Source organism: Haematobia irritans, chromosome 4 (genome assembly GCF_050003625.1).
Source record: "Haematobia irritans isolate KBUSLIRL chromosome 4, ASM5000362v1, whole genome shotgun sequence".
Classification (NCBI taxonomy): Eukaryota; Metazoa; Arthropoda; class Insecta; order Diptera; family Muscidae; genus Haematobia; species Haematobia irritans.
In genome coordinates, this window is record NC_134400.1 from 121594828 (window position 1) to 121609652 (window position 14825).

General features: G+C 33.5%; 1 protein-coding gene across 3 annotated transcripts in view; it reads left to right on the plus strand.

Moving 5' to 3' along the window:
- LOC142234847 (protein alan shepard-like) overlaps window positions 1-14825 on the plus strand; it is a 726065-nt gene that overhangs the window by 36286 nt on the left and 674954 nt on the right. The window lies entirely within an intron of this gene.

A 14825-nucleotide genomic window follows, 5' to 3' on the forward strand; every position in this document is an offset into this window, starting at 1 on the left:
TAATCATAACAAAAAAAAAAAAAAAAATAAAACCACGCATGTACTCAATTTTGAACTTTTTGATGTACTCATCATAAAACCAACATATACCGTTAGTTTTTTTTTTGTCTTTCTTTGTGATAAGTAATACAACTTTGTTTTTAGAAACTTGTTTGCTAGTAAGAGTTAAAGCTTTATTCGAAGTGTACTGCAATAATATCAAGTGAAAATTAAAATGAAAAAAAATATATATATATCGCGCGATGTAGAGGACATTATAGTTTCCTTAACTAATAATGGGTCTTCATAGCGGAAAATAGTCAAGGAAATAAATATAAGTTAGTCTGTGGTCATTCGAGTCCAAAAAAGATGAAATACTACTCCCAAAGAGCAAACCAGAGGCCGCCGAAAACTGTTGACCGAAGCGGACGCTCGCCTTATGATGGCAGAAATGAGGCAGAACAAGTCCGTAACGCCGAAAAATACTACTGTTGCCAAAAATAGACAAGTTTGTGAATGGACAGCAAGACGAACGCTCCACAACATTGGTTAGGTTTCAGCTGTAAAAAAATTAATGTGCATTGTCCGAAAAGAATCAAAAGGTGCGAATGAAGTTTCCAACAGATCATAAAAATTGGACGACTGATGACTGGAAACGTCTTATCTGGTCAGATGAATCAAAATTTAATCGTTTCCAATTGAACGGTAAACAATATTGCTGGCGTAGTCTTGGTGATACCATTCAACGCCACCATGTTAAACAAACTGTGAAGCATGGTGGTGGAAGCATCATTGTTTGGGGCTGCTTCACTTGGTGGCACATTGGACCATTGCAGAAAATTGATGGTATAATGAAGAGGGAAGACTACCTCGCCATTTTGCAGACTCATCTTCCCGAGTTTGTTGACAAGAGTGCCTATCCTGAAGATGAAGTCGTATTTCAAAAATTAGAAGACCTGTTAAGTTATGTTAAGATGGCGGAAAACATTAAAAATGTATGGACAAATTTATAAAAAATGACATGAATTAATTACTTTGGGCCGTAAAATAGATATGCTTAGGGTGGAACATAATATGTTTCCACAGTAGAAAAAAAATTAGTTTAAAAAAATTTTGAAAATATATATGCTTGAAGCAGACTATATTTGGGGCATATGTTACAGAGGAGAGGGAGTAGGACCGGTGTTTGCTTTGAATGGCTAAGGATTCATTGAAAACACACTCGTCTGATGATTAAAATCCCTGCTGAAGGAAGGGTTTGTATGCTTCGGTTCGACGGAAACTAAAGCCTTTCATACTTATCTTAGCATTGCACAATGGGGCAAATGACCGGATTCAGGGGCAAAAATGCTCTTATAGGTTTCAAATTTGGAACACATGCTGTATATAACGTTAGAAAAGCTCATACGAATTTTCAGATCGATCCGCCCACTGTAGCCGTTAATATTTATACAATAGTCTGCTGTGAACACATTTTTGCAATCAATATCTAGGTTGCAATTTTAGACCTCTCGACTTCAAATTTTGTACATGTATGTACATTGGGTCTTAATAGATTGTAGACTGTTGATTTTGGAAGAAATCATTTAAGATTTAGGTAAAGGGTGATACGGTCAAAATTTGGTCAATATAAACTTGACGTATTTCTTTCAATTTTGCATTTAAAAAACCTGAACACCCCTCATTTTGAAGGTGTGTGTATGTAGAATGTTGCTCCTATTTTGATTTTGGAATTTACTCTTCAGTTGTCAAAATGACGTCCAAGCAAGAAGAGCTGCGTATCAAAATTTTGCTCGCGCATCGCGAAAATTCGAGCTACTCGCACGTAAAGCTGACAAAATCGCTAAAAGTTGCCAAATCAACCGTTACAAATGTAATTAAAGTGTTTGGGGAACGTTTGTCGACAGCCAGGAAGTCTGGATCGGGGGGAAATCGAAAACCGGAAGCCGCTGAGACGACAAAGAGAGTTGCCGGTAGTTTCAAGCGAAATCCAGCCTCTCTCCCCGAGATGCCGCAAATAAGCTGGGTGTATCGTCTACAACCGTGCATCGAGCCAAAAAACGAGCCGGACTATCGACTTACAAGAAGGTAGTGACTCCAAATCGCGATGATAAACAAAATACGACGACCAAAGCGCGATCCCGGAGGCTGTACACGACGATGCTGACGAAGTTTGACTGCGTGATAATGGACGACGAAACCTACGTCAAAGCCGACTACAAGCAGCTTCCGGGACAGGAGTTTTATACGGCAAAAGGAAGGGGAAAGGTAGCAGATATTTTCAAGCACATAAAACTGTCAAAGTTCGCAAAGAAATATCTGGTTTGGCAAGCCATCTGTACCTGTGGCTTGAAAAGCAGCATTTTCATAGCTTCCGGGACTGTCAACCAAGACATTTACGTGAAAGAGTGTTTGAATAAACGTCTGCTGCCTTTCCTGAAGAAACACGGTTGTTCCGTACTGTTTTGGCCGGATTCGGCATCTTGCCGTTACAGTAAAAAGACCATGGAGTGGTACGCCGCCAAGAACGTGCAGGTGGTCATTGTCAAGCGGAACCTAAACAAGACCAAAAAAAAAAACTGCTAAGGACGAGCAGCAGTTCAAGGCAAACTGGCTTTCTGCGGCGAAGAAGGTGGATGTCAGGTGTCATGCGTGAGGCCCGGCAATACGGATTTGGAAAAGCGAAAGCCTAACTGAATATTTTTCCTGAATTTTATACTAATTGAACTTGAAAAAGAAATTTAATATGATTTTTTAAATAAACGATTTCACCGATTTACACGCGTTTTCCCTTGACTAAATTTTGACCGTATCACCCTTTATAGCTCTCAAATATATCTTTCGCCCGATATGAACTTATAGGGCCCCATAAGCCAGAGTTTCACCCTGATTTAGATCAAATTTTACACAATGAGTACAATTGATAGTATTTTCAAGTGTGCTAAATTTCAGAAATCGGTTCAGATTTAGATATAGCTTCCATATATATGCTTCGTCCGATTTTGACACATGTGACCACAGAGGCCAAAGTTGTACTCCAATTTACGTGAAATTTTGCACAGGGAGTAGAATAAAGATTCCAACTATACATACCAAGTTTGGTGGAAATCGGTTCAGATTTAGATATAGCTACCATATATATGTTTTTCCGATTTAGGCCAAATACTTTTCTAATGAAGACTTTTGTGATTATGAAAGCTGAGGTCAAGCCTCAGCTTTCGTTGAAATTTTTATTTTCAAATTTGCGCTTTTCACAAATACTTTTCTAATGAAGACTTTCGTGAGTATGAAAGCTGAGATCAAGCCCTTTCCAATGAGCCTAGTCTCTATACCGCATGCGGCTTAGTTTTGGAACAGTGGGCCCGTTGTAAAAATTCGTTGAAAAATTTTATTTTCAAATTTGCGCTTTTCACAAATACTTTTGTAATGAAGACTTTCGTGAGTATGAAAGCTGAGATCAAGCCCTTTCCAACGAATCTAGTCTCTATATCGCACGCGGCTTAGTTTTGGCACAGTGGGCTCCGTTGTAAAAATTTGTTGAAAAAGCATTTTCAAATTTGCGCTTTTCACAAATACTTTTCTAATGAAGACTTTCGTGGGTATGAAAGCTGAGCTCAAGCCCTTGTCGATGAGCCTAGTGTATACCGCACGCGGCTTAGTTTTGGCACAGTGGACCCGTTTTAAAAATTTATTGACAATTTTATTTTCAAATTTGCGCTTTTCACAAATACTTTTCTAATGAAGACTTTCGTCTGTATGAAAGCTGAGCTCAAGCCTAGTCTCCATACCGCACGGGGCTTAGTTTTTGGATAATAAGCAAAATACTAAAAATCAAAATTCGAATTTGAAATCCTAAATTCGAATTTGGAAAAGATTTTTGGTTGTGGTTTGTGTCTCGGCTAAGTCTTTTGCTGCAAATTTCAAATTCGAATTTATCTTCACACATACAAAGTGTTTCTATTGAAAACATCCTCGAGTCCTTCTTTGTATGATTAAGTCGATTTTTTTTATAATTTAAATTTAATTTCCAATGGGTACACATGACGTATGTGCTATTTGTGTTTCTTCCCTTTTTGATTGACTTGAGCGCAAATATTACAAGTTTTCTTAATCGTTGATGGCATACAAGCTTACTTTACATTTCCCGAAAATTTGGAACGTATCTACTTTACGATACCAAAGGGATTCCGATCCTATTGCAGTTAAAATATTAGGGGTTCAAAATTGGTTATTTTTAAAAACACTAAGTTTTTTTAATATTTTGAATTTTTTCATCATAAGTCAGACACTGCCGAATTTAAGCTTAGCACCACATGAAAGTTGCTATCTGTTTTTCATATTTTGTATTTTGGGCTACTGGGATGTCTGTAACAGATTTACATTATCAGTTTTTCCAATTTCCACCGCAGAATCTGGTCATTTGCCCCATAGTGCGTTGCTAGTTTCACTTAACATGGCGAAGTGAAATAAAATTCCAAAGGACCCTGTGAATATATGATTATGTATTACTTCTACAGAAAAAAAAACAACGTAAGAAGTTGAATGTGAGTTTCGTCATCTTACGATTTCATACACACTTTGCATAGTGTTTTCCCGCCAAGACTAAAAAAACGAAAACTTTTAATGCAAATAACCCCACTTTCCATTCATATGAAATTAGATTTGTCAACTACTGGCAACAGAAATTTTGAAATGTTGATGACATTTGTCAATATATGGAAATGATGGGAAAAGCTGAAAAAAGAGTTTGGTATTTTAACCTTCCACACGCATAGAAAGTTATCATGGGTTGATAGTTAATGTCTCTTCGTGCGGGTTCACTTAAACAAGTGATCGACTGTTCAAGTCAACCTTAAAAGCATGCCCGAGCCTTATTACCAATTCCATTTTTTAATTGATAATTATAAACTTGTATTCTTTCATATAATAAGTTCTACTATATATCCCGCTTTGTGGGTGGCCATATGTGGTCTGTTCTAAAGGCTTGCAGGACCCGCACCTGCCTTATTTATAGAGAGTATCGAAAACTATGACGTGTTTCAACTTTTTAATTATGGAATTCATAAATTGTATCAACAAATTTCTTAAATTAAAAAAATACTGATTTTGAAAGGCTGCGAAGTTTTACTAAAAAGTGTCATCCATAATCGAACTACTTGCACAGAAAAAAGTAAACTGTTGTATAGCAAGAATGAACTATGTACGTCGTACGAAAATTGAAAAAAATATATTCCACATTTTGAGATTTCCACAAAGCGTTGTTAAAACCAAGAAATTCACTGCAACTGACGAAATTACCCCCTCTCGTAGAAGAAACAATGAACTAAAAGTAAAGAAAACAAGTATATACGGCCGTAAGTTCAACCAGGCCTTATCTTATGTACTCTTCACCATGGATTGCGTAGAAACTTCTACTAAAGACTGTCATCCACAATCGAATTACCTGGGTTGCGGTAACACTTGCCGATGGCAAGGTATCTTAAAACTTCTTAACACCGTCTTCTAAATTGTAAGTTAGTCTATGCGGGGTATATACACGCAAAAAAATAATTCTTTCCTCCCAAACGAAATTTTAGACAAACAAAGTTCGTTTCCCATTTGCTTTTCGTTGAAAGGAAGTGTATTTGGAAGAAGAGTATATACTTTTTGTGATAAACGTTTATTCTTTTCCAGGATGTAAAAACAATTTCATAAAGACTAACTCAAAAAATTTTTTTCTGGCTAATTGCATTTTCCCTCACATCTTTCTCACTTCCACGAAGTTTTTTAGTTCTTAGCACCTTTTTCTGTAACGCAAACAATGTAGAAGAAATTATACGATTTTGTAAATTTAAATTTTTTTTTTTTCACCTTTCGCCTGGACGGAGAATCGAACTGCGGACCATGCAATTTGTAAGCCAACACACTATCCACTGAGCCATGTAGCCGTTATTGTCATCAATAGACAATTACCCATATAAGTTATATTTATGTAGCATAGCTTGCGGCGCCCACGAGCCGATTAAACAAAGTTTATTTAACAGAAAAATACATTCAGCTAACAAAAGAAAAACGTTTTCGGTACACGTTTTCCAAACGTTTTTTTTCTTTGCGTGTATTAAAGAATAAAAAAAGGCCGATAAAATATGTATATAATTCAGTTTGACAAAATTTTCTATAGAAATAAAATTTTAATAAAATTTTCTATAGAAATCAAATTTCGACAAAATTTTCTATAGAAATAAAATTTTGATAAATTTTTCTATAGAAATAAAATCTTGACAAAATTTTCTATAGAAATAAAATTTTGACAAAATTTGCTATAGAAATAAAATATTGACATTTTCCATAGAAGTAAAATGTTGACAAAATTTTCTATAGAGATAAAATTTTGATAAAATTTTCTATAGAAATAAAATTTTATTGTTGTTTTTGATTTCAGCCTAAAACCATGCATTGACTAAACTACAGTGTAGCTTAACCAACAGAGGAAAAGTATGCTTGTCAAATTAATTCGGGCAAAGCCCTATAGACTGCAAGATGTTTCGGAATTACCACATTCCTCATCAGCATCCTCTACTTGCAGCAAAACTATCAACCAATTATCAGAATAAATTCGGGTAATTCACAAAACCCAAAGTGAACTACACTTGAACCTTCCGAAAATAGGTTTGATAGTCGGCTACTGCCTAAACAAATTTGCAAGCATATCTCTTTTCCTTTGCCAAACTCAAATCATCGATTTGAATGTAGTTGGCTGGGTTTGTTTAAAATGTTGACAAAATTTTCTAGAGAAATAAAATTTTGACAAAATTTTCTATAGAAATACAATTGTGACAAAATTTTCACTAAAAGTACAATTTTGACAAAATTTTCTATAGAAATAAAATTGTGACAAAATTTTCTATAGAAATATTTCTTTGGTAGATTTGTGGTAAGATGACACAAGTAATATAGTAACCGTGGTTACCGCACATTGTTAAAAATAAAGCCTTGCCGGCTTCTAATTTCCTCCCTGACAACATTTTCTATAGAAATAAAATTTTAACAAAATTTTCTATAGAAATAAAATTTTAACAACATTTTCTATAGAAATAAAATTTAGACAATATTTTCTATAAAAATGAAATTTTGGTAGATTATTTTTGGCTTGAGTGGCAACCCTAATTATGAACCGATATGGACCAATTTTTGTGTGATTGGGGATCGGCTATATATAACTATAGAACGATATGGACCAATTTTGACATGGTTATTAGCGGTCTTCTACTAACACCACGTTGCAAATTTCAACCGGATCGGATGAATTTTGCTCCTCCAAGAGGCTCCGTAGATCAAATCTGGGAAACGGTTTATATGGAGGCTATATATAATTATGGACCGATATGGACCAATTCTTGCGTATTTGTTAGAGACAATATACTAACACCACGTTCCAAATTTCAACCGGATCAAATGATGAACGGAGGTCAAATCTGGGGATCGGCTTATATGGGGGCTATATAAAATTATGGACCGATATGGACCACTTTTGGTATGGTTGTTAGAGACCATATAACACCATGTACCACACTGAAAAAACAGTGAACCCACCAGGAAGAAATATTTCGGTTAATTTTAGAAAATTTTGAATATTTGTAGAAAATTTTAACTAAACAGTATAACAAACGCTGGCATCACGCCGATGTCATAAAAATAAGTAAATATTTTTCGACAAATTCAAGAAAATTTTTAGACATAATTAAGTTTTTTCACTTGTTAAAGAAAATTTTGTAGTTTGAAGGAAAAAATTGGAGTTCAAAATGGCAAGAATTTCTTTAGTGACATACGAAGTTCATGATGAACGCATTTGTAATAAAATTTACAAATTTAAAGAAATATTGAACTATTTTGTGGAAGACACGAATTTAGTTAATCTTTATGCTTCAGTTGAGTATATTTTTGTCCTCGGGTTTAGTTAATTTAACTAACGTACACAAAAAATTATTACAGTAAAGAAAACTTTCTCCAAACATAATAATTCCATGAACTAAAATAAAGTTAAATTGGCTTTAGTGAAATAGAGAGTTCACTTTTTTTTGAGTGCAAATTTCAAACGAATCGAATGAATTTTGTTCCTCCAAGAGGTTCCGGAGGACAAATCTGGGGATCGATTTATATGGGGGCAATATATAATTATGGACCGATATGGACCAATTCTTGCATGGTTGTTAGAGACTATATACTAACACCACGTACCAAATTTCAACCGGATCGGATGAATTTTGCTACTCTAAGAGGCTCCGGAGGTCAAATCTGGGGAGCGGTTTATATGGGGGCTATATATAATTATGGACCGATATGGTTGCGTGGTTGTGAGAGATCATATACTTACACCCTGTACCAAATTTCAGCCGGATCGGATGAAATATGCTACTTTATAGGCTCCGCAAGCAAATCTGGGGATCCGTTTATATGGGGGCTATACGTAAAAGAGGACCGATATGGCCCATTTGCAATACCATCCGACCTACATCAATAAAAACTACTTGTGCCAAGTTTGAAGTTGATAGCTTGTTTCGTTCGGAAGTTAGCATGATTTCAACAGACGGACGGACGGACATACTTAGATCGACTCAGAATTTCACCACGACCCAGATTATATATACTTTATGAGGTCTTAGAGCAATATTTCGATGTGTTACAAGCGGAATGACAAAGTTAATATACCCCCTATCCTATGGTGGAGGGTATAAAAATTCATAGATATTATGTATGCATTTGTAGTCATTCAAAATCAGTATTTTCTGAATATGTTCATACAATTTATGATTTCCGTCATTGGAAATTTTTTATGAAGCCTCTTCCCTAACATAAATTAATTATTTTTTCTGTGTTCTTAATGTTATGGTAGATCCCTTATTTGCAAGTAAGCTGTAAGATTTTCCGTTCTCCAATTCTCTAGCTTATTAAAGTGCAGTTTATATTCCAAAAACAGAAGGATAAAGGAAATACTCATATGTACGAATTAGTGTTAACCAAAATAGCTTAGCAAAGCAACCAGGAACATATAAAGAACGAACCATTATAGCAAGGTGTTTCATTACAATTTTGCTGCATTTTTGAAAATCTCTGCAGGTTTTCGTTTTTCCCTGCATTTTTCATATCATGGGTTTTGCTTTGGCATCTGTTCGTTCCTTCATCTGGGTCTAGTGAAGGTTTTCTCTGCATTTTTTCCTACACCGTATAAATCTTTTTCTACATAGCCTTCCCCTGTATTGCGGAGAAAAATCACTGTAGCTATATATTAACTATCTCATCTTACTAACCATAGGTAAAGAGCTCTAATTTTTCATGTCTCCTTCCGGCACATGGCTACCTGCTACTTACCATTCCCTTTAACTCGTCGAAAGTTTTATAGCCTTAAGTGCACAACCACTCCTTTCCTGTTTTGCTTACAGCTTGCTACTTTCAGGAACTATTCACATTTTTTGAAAGAATTTTGTAAAGTATTTAATATGATTTAAGATTAATATAAATACACTTGTGAGCATTGGCGCATGATACCGTGATGCAATGGTTGGGCATGTCCGTCTAGCATGAACTTCGGCCAATGAAAAGGTTTTCAATGCTATTCGGACTCACCCATAATAATGTGGTGGGATTTTGTTTTATGAAAGTAAAGTTGATTTAACAAATTCTACAACGAAACATTAAATGTTTGCTATATTTTTAGTCACTACTGTGCTATTTAGCGTAAATGCAGCCCATAGAAAAAATACTTCTCTACAAAACGAAATTCCGCATTCAGGCAAATAAGCCCGAATTTATGACACTCGGTGTGACAATTGTCATTAACGTTTTTGATTAGTTTTTAGCGAATATTTTTTAACGTCAAAAGAAAAACTAAAGTCTTTTATTTGGATATTCAGAATTTTTTCCACTAAAATGAAAACTTTTCTTTCTGTTTATTCAGACATACCTAAAGATAAGTACACTCAATAATATAAAATATGAATTTTGGGAACACTATTCATAAAATAAATGAAATATTTTTTTCTTTTGGATGTTTTTTTTTCGCTCTACTACCTAATTATACATACATAATAGGATAAACTTTTTAAATCCACATATTAAAACAACTCATTAAAGTCGAGCATAATTTGTGTAGTATTTAATTTTAGTTCCCACAAAATTTGTTTCGATCCCCAATTTGTGATCCGGAAGTAGTGCAAACTTGGATCATCTCCAATGAATTGGCTTGTCATAGGACGGAAGTACTCCATTTTGATCCTTTGCATTGCTTTAGAAGCCTTTGTGCCTTGAGAGTTTTTTTCCAATTTCACCTTTTATTTTTATCAGTATTTTTTGTTACACTTCTATTTTCCTATTATCTACCCAGTAAAAAACAACATTGGAAGTTGTTCCAATGGCACAACTTTAGAAGCACTTCCAGAAATATCCCCACAAAAGTATTATTTATTTTAACTACACTGGAAGTTCTTTTATTTAAATTTTCGCTTGTTTCATATTTTTAATGGGTAATTTTAACTTTTTTTTGTCAAAAATACAATAAAAAACAAGTAAGGAAAGTCTAAAGTCGGGCGGAGCCGACTATATTATACCCTGCACCACTTTGTAGATCTAAATTTTCGATACCATATCACATCCATCAAATGTGTTTGGTGCTATATATAAAGGTTTGTCCCAAATACATACATTTAAATATTACTCGATTTGGACAGAATTTGATAGACTTTTACAAAATCTATAGACTCAAAACTTAAGTTGGCTAATGCACTAGGGTGGAACACAATGTTAGTAAAAAATATGGGAAACATTTAAATATGAAGCAATTTTAAGGAAACTTCGCAAAAGTTTATTTATGATTTATCGCTCGATATATATGTATTAGAAGTTTAGGAAAATTAGAGTCATTTTTACAACTTTTCGACTAAGCAGTGGCAATTTTACAAGGAAAATGTTGGTATTTTGACCAGTTTTGTCGAAATCAGAATAACATATATATGGGAGCTATATCTAAATCTGAACCGATTTCAACCAAATTTGGCACGCATAGCTATAATGCTAATTCTACTCCCTGTGCAAAATTTCAACTAAATCGGAGCAAAATATTGGCCTCTGTGGTCGTATGAGTGTAAATCGGGCGAAAGCCATATATGGGAGCTATATCTAAATCTGAACCGATTTCAACCAAATTTGGCACGCATAGCAATAATGCTAATTCTACTCCCTGTGCAAAATTTCAACTAAATCGGAGTTAAAAATTGGCCTCTGTGGTCATATGAGTGTAAATCGGACGAAAGCTATATATGGGAGATATATCCAAATCTGAACCGATTTCAACCAAATTTGGCACGCATAGTTACAATGCTAATTCTACTCCCTATGCAAAATTTCATAGGGAGCAAAAAATTGGCCTCTGTGGGCAAATTAGTGTAAATCGGGCGAAAGCTATATATGGGAGCTATATCTAAATCTGAACCGATTTGGCTGATAGTTTGCAAGTTTTTCGAGACACATAAAATATTCGGATGTACGGAATTTGAGGAAGATCGGTTGATATACACGCCAATTATGACCAGATCGGTGAAAAATATATATGGCAGCTATATCTAAATCTGAGCCAAAATCAATAGGGATCGTCTTTGAGCCGAAACAGGACCCTATACCAAATTTTAGGACAATCGGACTAAAACTGCGAGCTGTACTTTGCACACAAAAATACATCAACAGACAGACAGACAGACAGACGGACAGACAGACAGACAGACGGACATCGCTAAATCGACACAGAATTTAATTCTAAGCCGATCCGTATACTAAAAGGTTGGTCTATGATCACTCCTTCTTGGCGTTACATACAAATGCACAAACTTATTATACCCTGTACCACAGTAGTGGTGAAGGGTATAAAAACTTTTTCGCTTCCACCGGAGGTTGAACCTGGGTCTGCTGGCTGGCTCCATAATAGAACGTTTCAGCACACTCAGCCACAAACGCCATTGAACATGATGCATCAAAACGGCTATTTAAACATTTGTTATACGAACCTAATAACTATTTATTGAGATGTTCTTTATGAATGAAAAAATAAAGAACGCTGGTTCAAATCTCAGCAGCGGCAATTTTTGTATCAAATATTTTTCTAAATTTTTTTTTATAACATATCGTTATTACACACAAAATATTATAATCAGTTTTTACCTTACATTAAATTGTTTTTGATGTATATTTTTAAGTTTAACAAAACTTTAATTTAAGAAATTTGTTAAATTTGCTGAATAGTCCACCCACAAAAACTTTTAGCAATTTGAACCAGTAAACATATTTGTTAGAATATGTAATTTTTTTTAACAAACAAATATTCTTTTTAGTAGTTGATTTTAATTTCAATAAAATAACAAAATATATTTTTTGTAATTTTGGCATATTTTTTGTATAAATATACTTATTCCACTAATCATCAACGAAAACTTTAAAATTATCGTAATTTGCAAAATTGGTAGAGGAAACCGGAATGCGCTTTAAAATAAATGTTTGTGGAACAACTTCAAATTTTTTTTTACTGAGTTATGAAAAACTGAAGCGTGCTTAATAATGTTTTATTACATCAAACTCTTCCAGTTCAAATTGTTTAAAATTCAAATAAAATATTTATTAGAAAAATATTGGTAATATTTTAATATATGTAGGTACGTTGTTTGTCTCGTATTGTATTGTGGTGTTGCTTACATGAGAGTAACTCCTTGTAGTGGCTCTCTCACTCTCTCATATATTTTGTGAAAAAGCCACTTTATCAAAAAAAAACATTATTTAATAACTACACTGAAAAAAATATTGTCGTGAGGTCAAAGATTTCATGTCTTTAAAATACGAATACAAATTTTGCTTAGCATAGAATACGCATTTCTCTAAAATAAAGTTATTTTCCTTGTCCAAAAGTCGATAAACTTTTCAATGAAGTCGTATTGTCCTTATAATTAAGTGATTTGACTTAAAAATTTGTATCTTAACATGAAAGAAACAATTTATAGGCTAAGGTCAACTTGACTTTAATAATTCAGAAAAATTCTTTAAATTTAATGAAATTGTCTTTAAATTTGTTGTCTTTTTGCATCTTGTCTACAAAGCAAAAAATCATTCAAATATAGGACATGTTTTTCAAAACTTTATTTTAAAGAAGTTTTTTACTTCAAACATAGCATAATTTCTACTGGAAGTCGAGTCTTAATTTGGAAAAAAAAGTTGCCGTTAACTCGTTTTTAAAGGACTTAGATTGCATATGAAGAAAAAAATCTGAGAAAGCGAAAAATTAAAATTTGCTTCCTAGAAGCAAGTACACAAAACCTAAATTTAAAAGAGAACTGTGTCTTAAAAGTATCCTTACTTGTATTCTCCGCTTCTTTGGCTCGGAATCAATACCAAATTTTTTAAAGTAAAGACAAAATCTTTGGAACCGAGTATGCTTTTTTTTCAGTGTAGTATTTACGAAAAGGATATGTTATGTAAAAGTTAGTCTATTTTATAAAAAATAGGTATTGTAGGGTATAGCAAAGTTGTTGCCGCCCATTGAAACTTCCATAGATAACTATTGAATGTCTGCCAGGGCAAGGATATTTACTATTAAAAATTCTTGAGGTATATACCATATACAGAGTTATGTATCTTATTAGAAGAGTTAAAGAGAAACTGCTTCATACGTTCATGCATCGTCTCATGCATAAGGATGCTTCAGATAAAGGCAAAATTTTTTTATAACCATGAAATCAAATCAAACCACATAAACCTACTGTGTAAGGGGTCTGTGTGTATGCTGTCAGACAATGCACTATTCCAGTGATGCCACCTGAGATTTTAAAGATCATCCAAATTCAACAGCAAAAATGTCCTTCTTATTATGAATAGATTGTCTAAATGAGATGGATATACTACACTCAAAAAATATTTTTCTTTTTTGAGTAACGGATTTTGAGACAAACGAAGTTTTATTTATTTCTATAGAAAATGTTGTCAAAAGTTTATTTCTATAGAAACTTTTGTGACAATTTAATTTCAAAAAAAAAAAAAAAAAAAAATTGTTAAAATATTAATTCTGTAGAAAATTTTGTCAAAATTTTATTTCTATAGACAATTTTGTCAAAATTTTATTTCTCTAGAAAATTTTGTCAAAATTTTATTTCTCTAGAAAATTTTATTTGTCTAGAAAATTTTGTCAAAATTTTATTTCTCTAGAAAATTTTGTCAAAACTTTATTTCTATAGAAAATTTTGTCAAAATTTTATTTCTATAGACAATTTTGTCAAAATATTTTTTCTCTAGAAAATTTTGTCAAAATTTTATTTCTCTAGAAAATTTTGTCAAAACTTTATTTTTATAGAAAATTTTGTCAAAATGTTATTTCTATAGAAAATTTTCTCAAAATTTTATTTCGTTTTGTTTTGTTATTGTTGTTTTTTTTCCTTTAATCATTGTTGTTGTTTTTGATTTCAGCTTAAAACCATGCGTTGACTAAACTGCAAGTGTATCTTAACCAACAGAGGAAAAGAATGTTTGTCAAATATATTTAAGCAAAGCCTTATAGACTGCAAGATGGTTGGATGGACGCACGTTTCGGAATTACCACATTCCTCATCAGTATCCTATAATTGCAGCAAAACTATCAACCAATTGTCAGAATAAATTCAGGCAGTTCACTAAACCCAACAGTGAACCACACTTGAACCTTCCGAAAAAAGGTTTTACATGATAGGAAAAGAGATATGTTTGTACGAATTTATTTCGGCATAAGCCGGCTATCATGTAAAACCTTTTATCGGAAGGTTCAAGTGTGGTTCACTGTTGGGTTTGGTGAACTGCCTGAATTT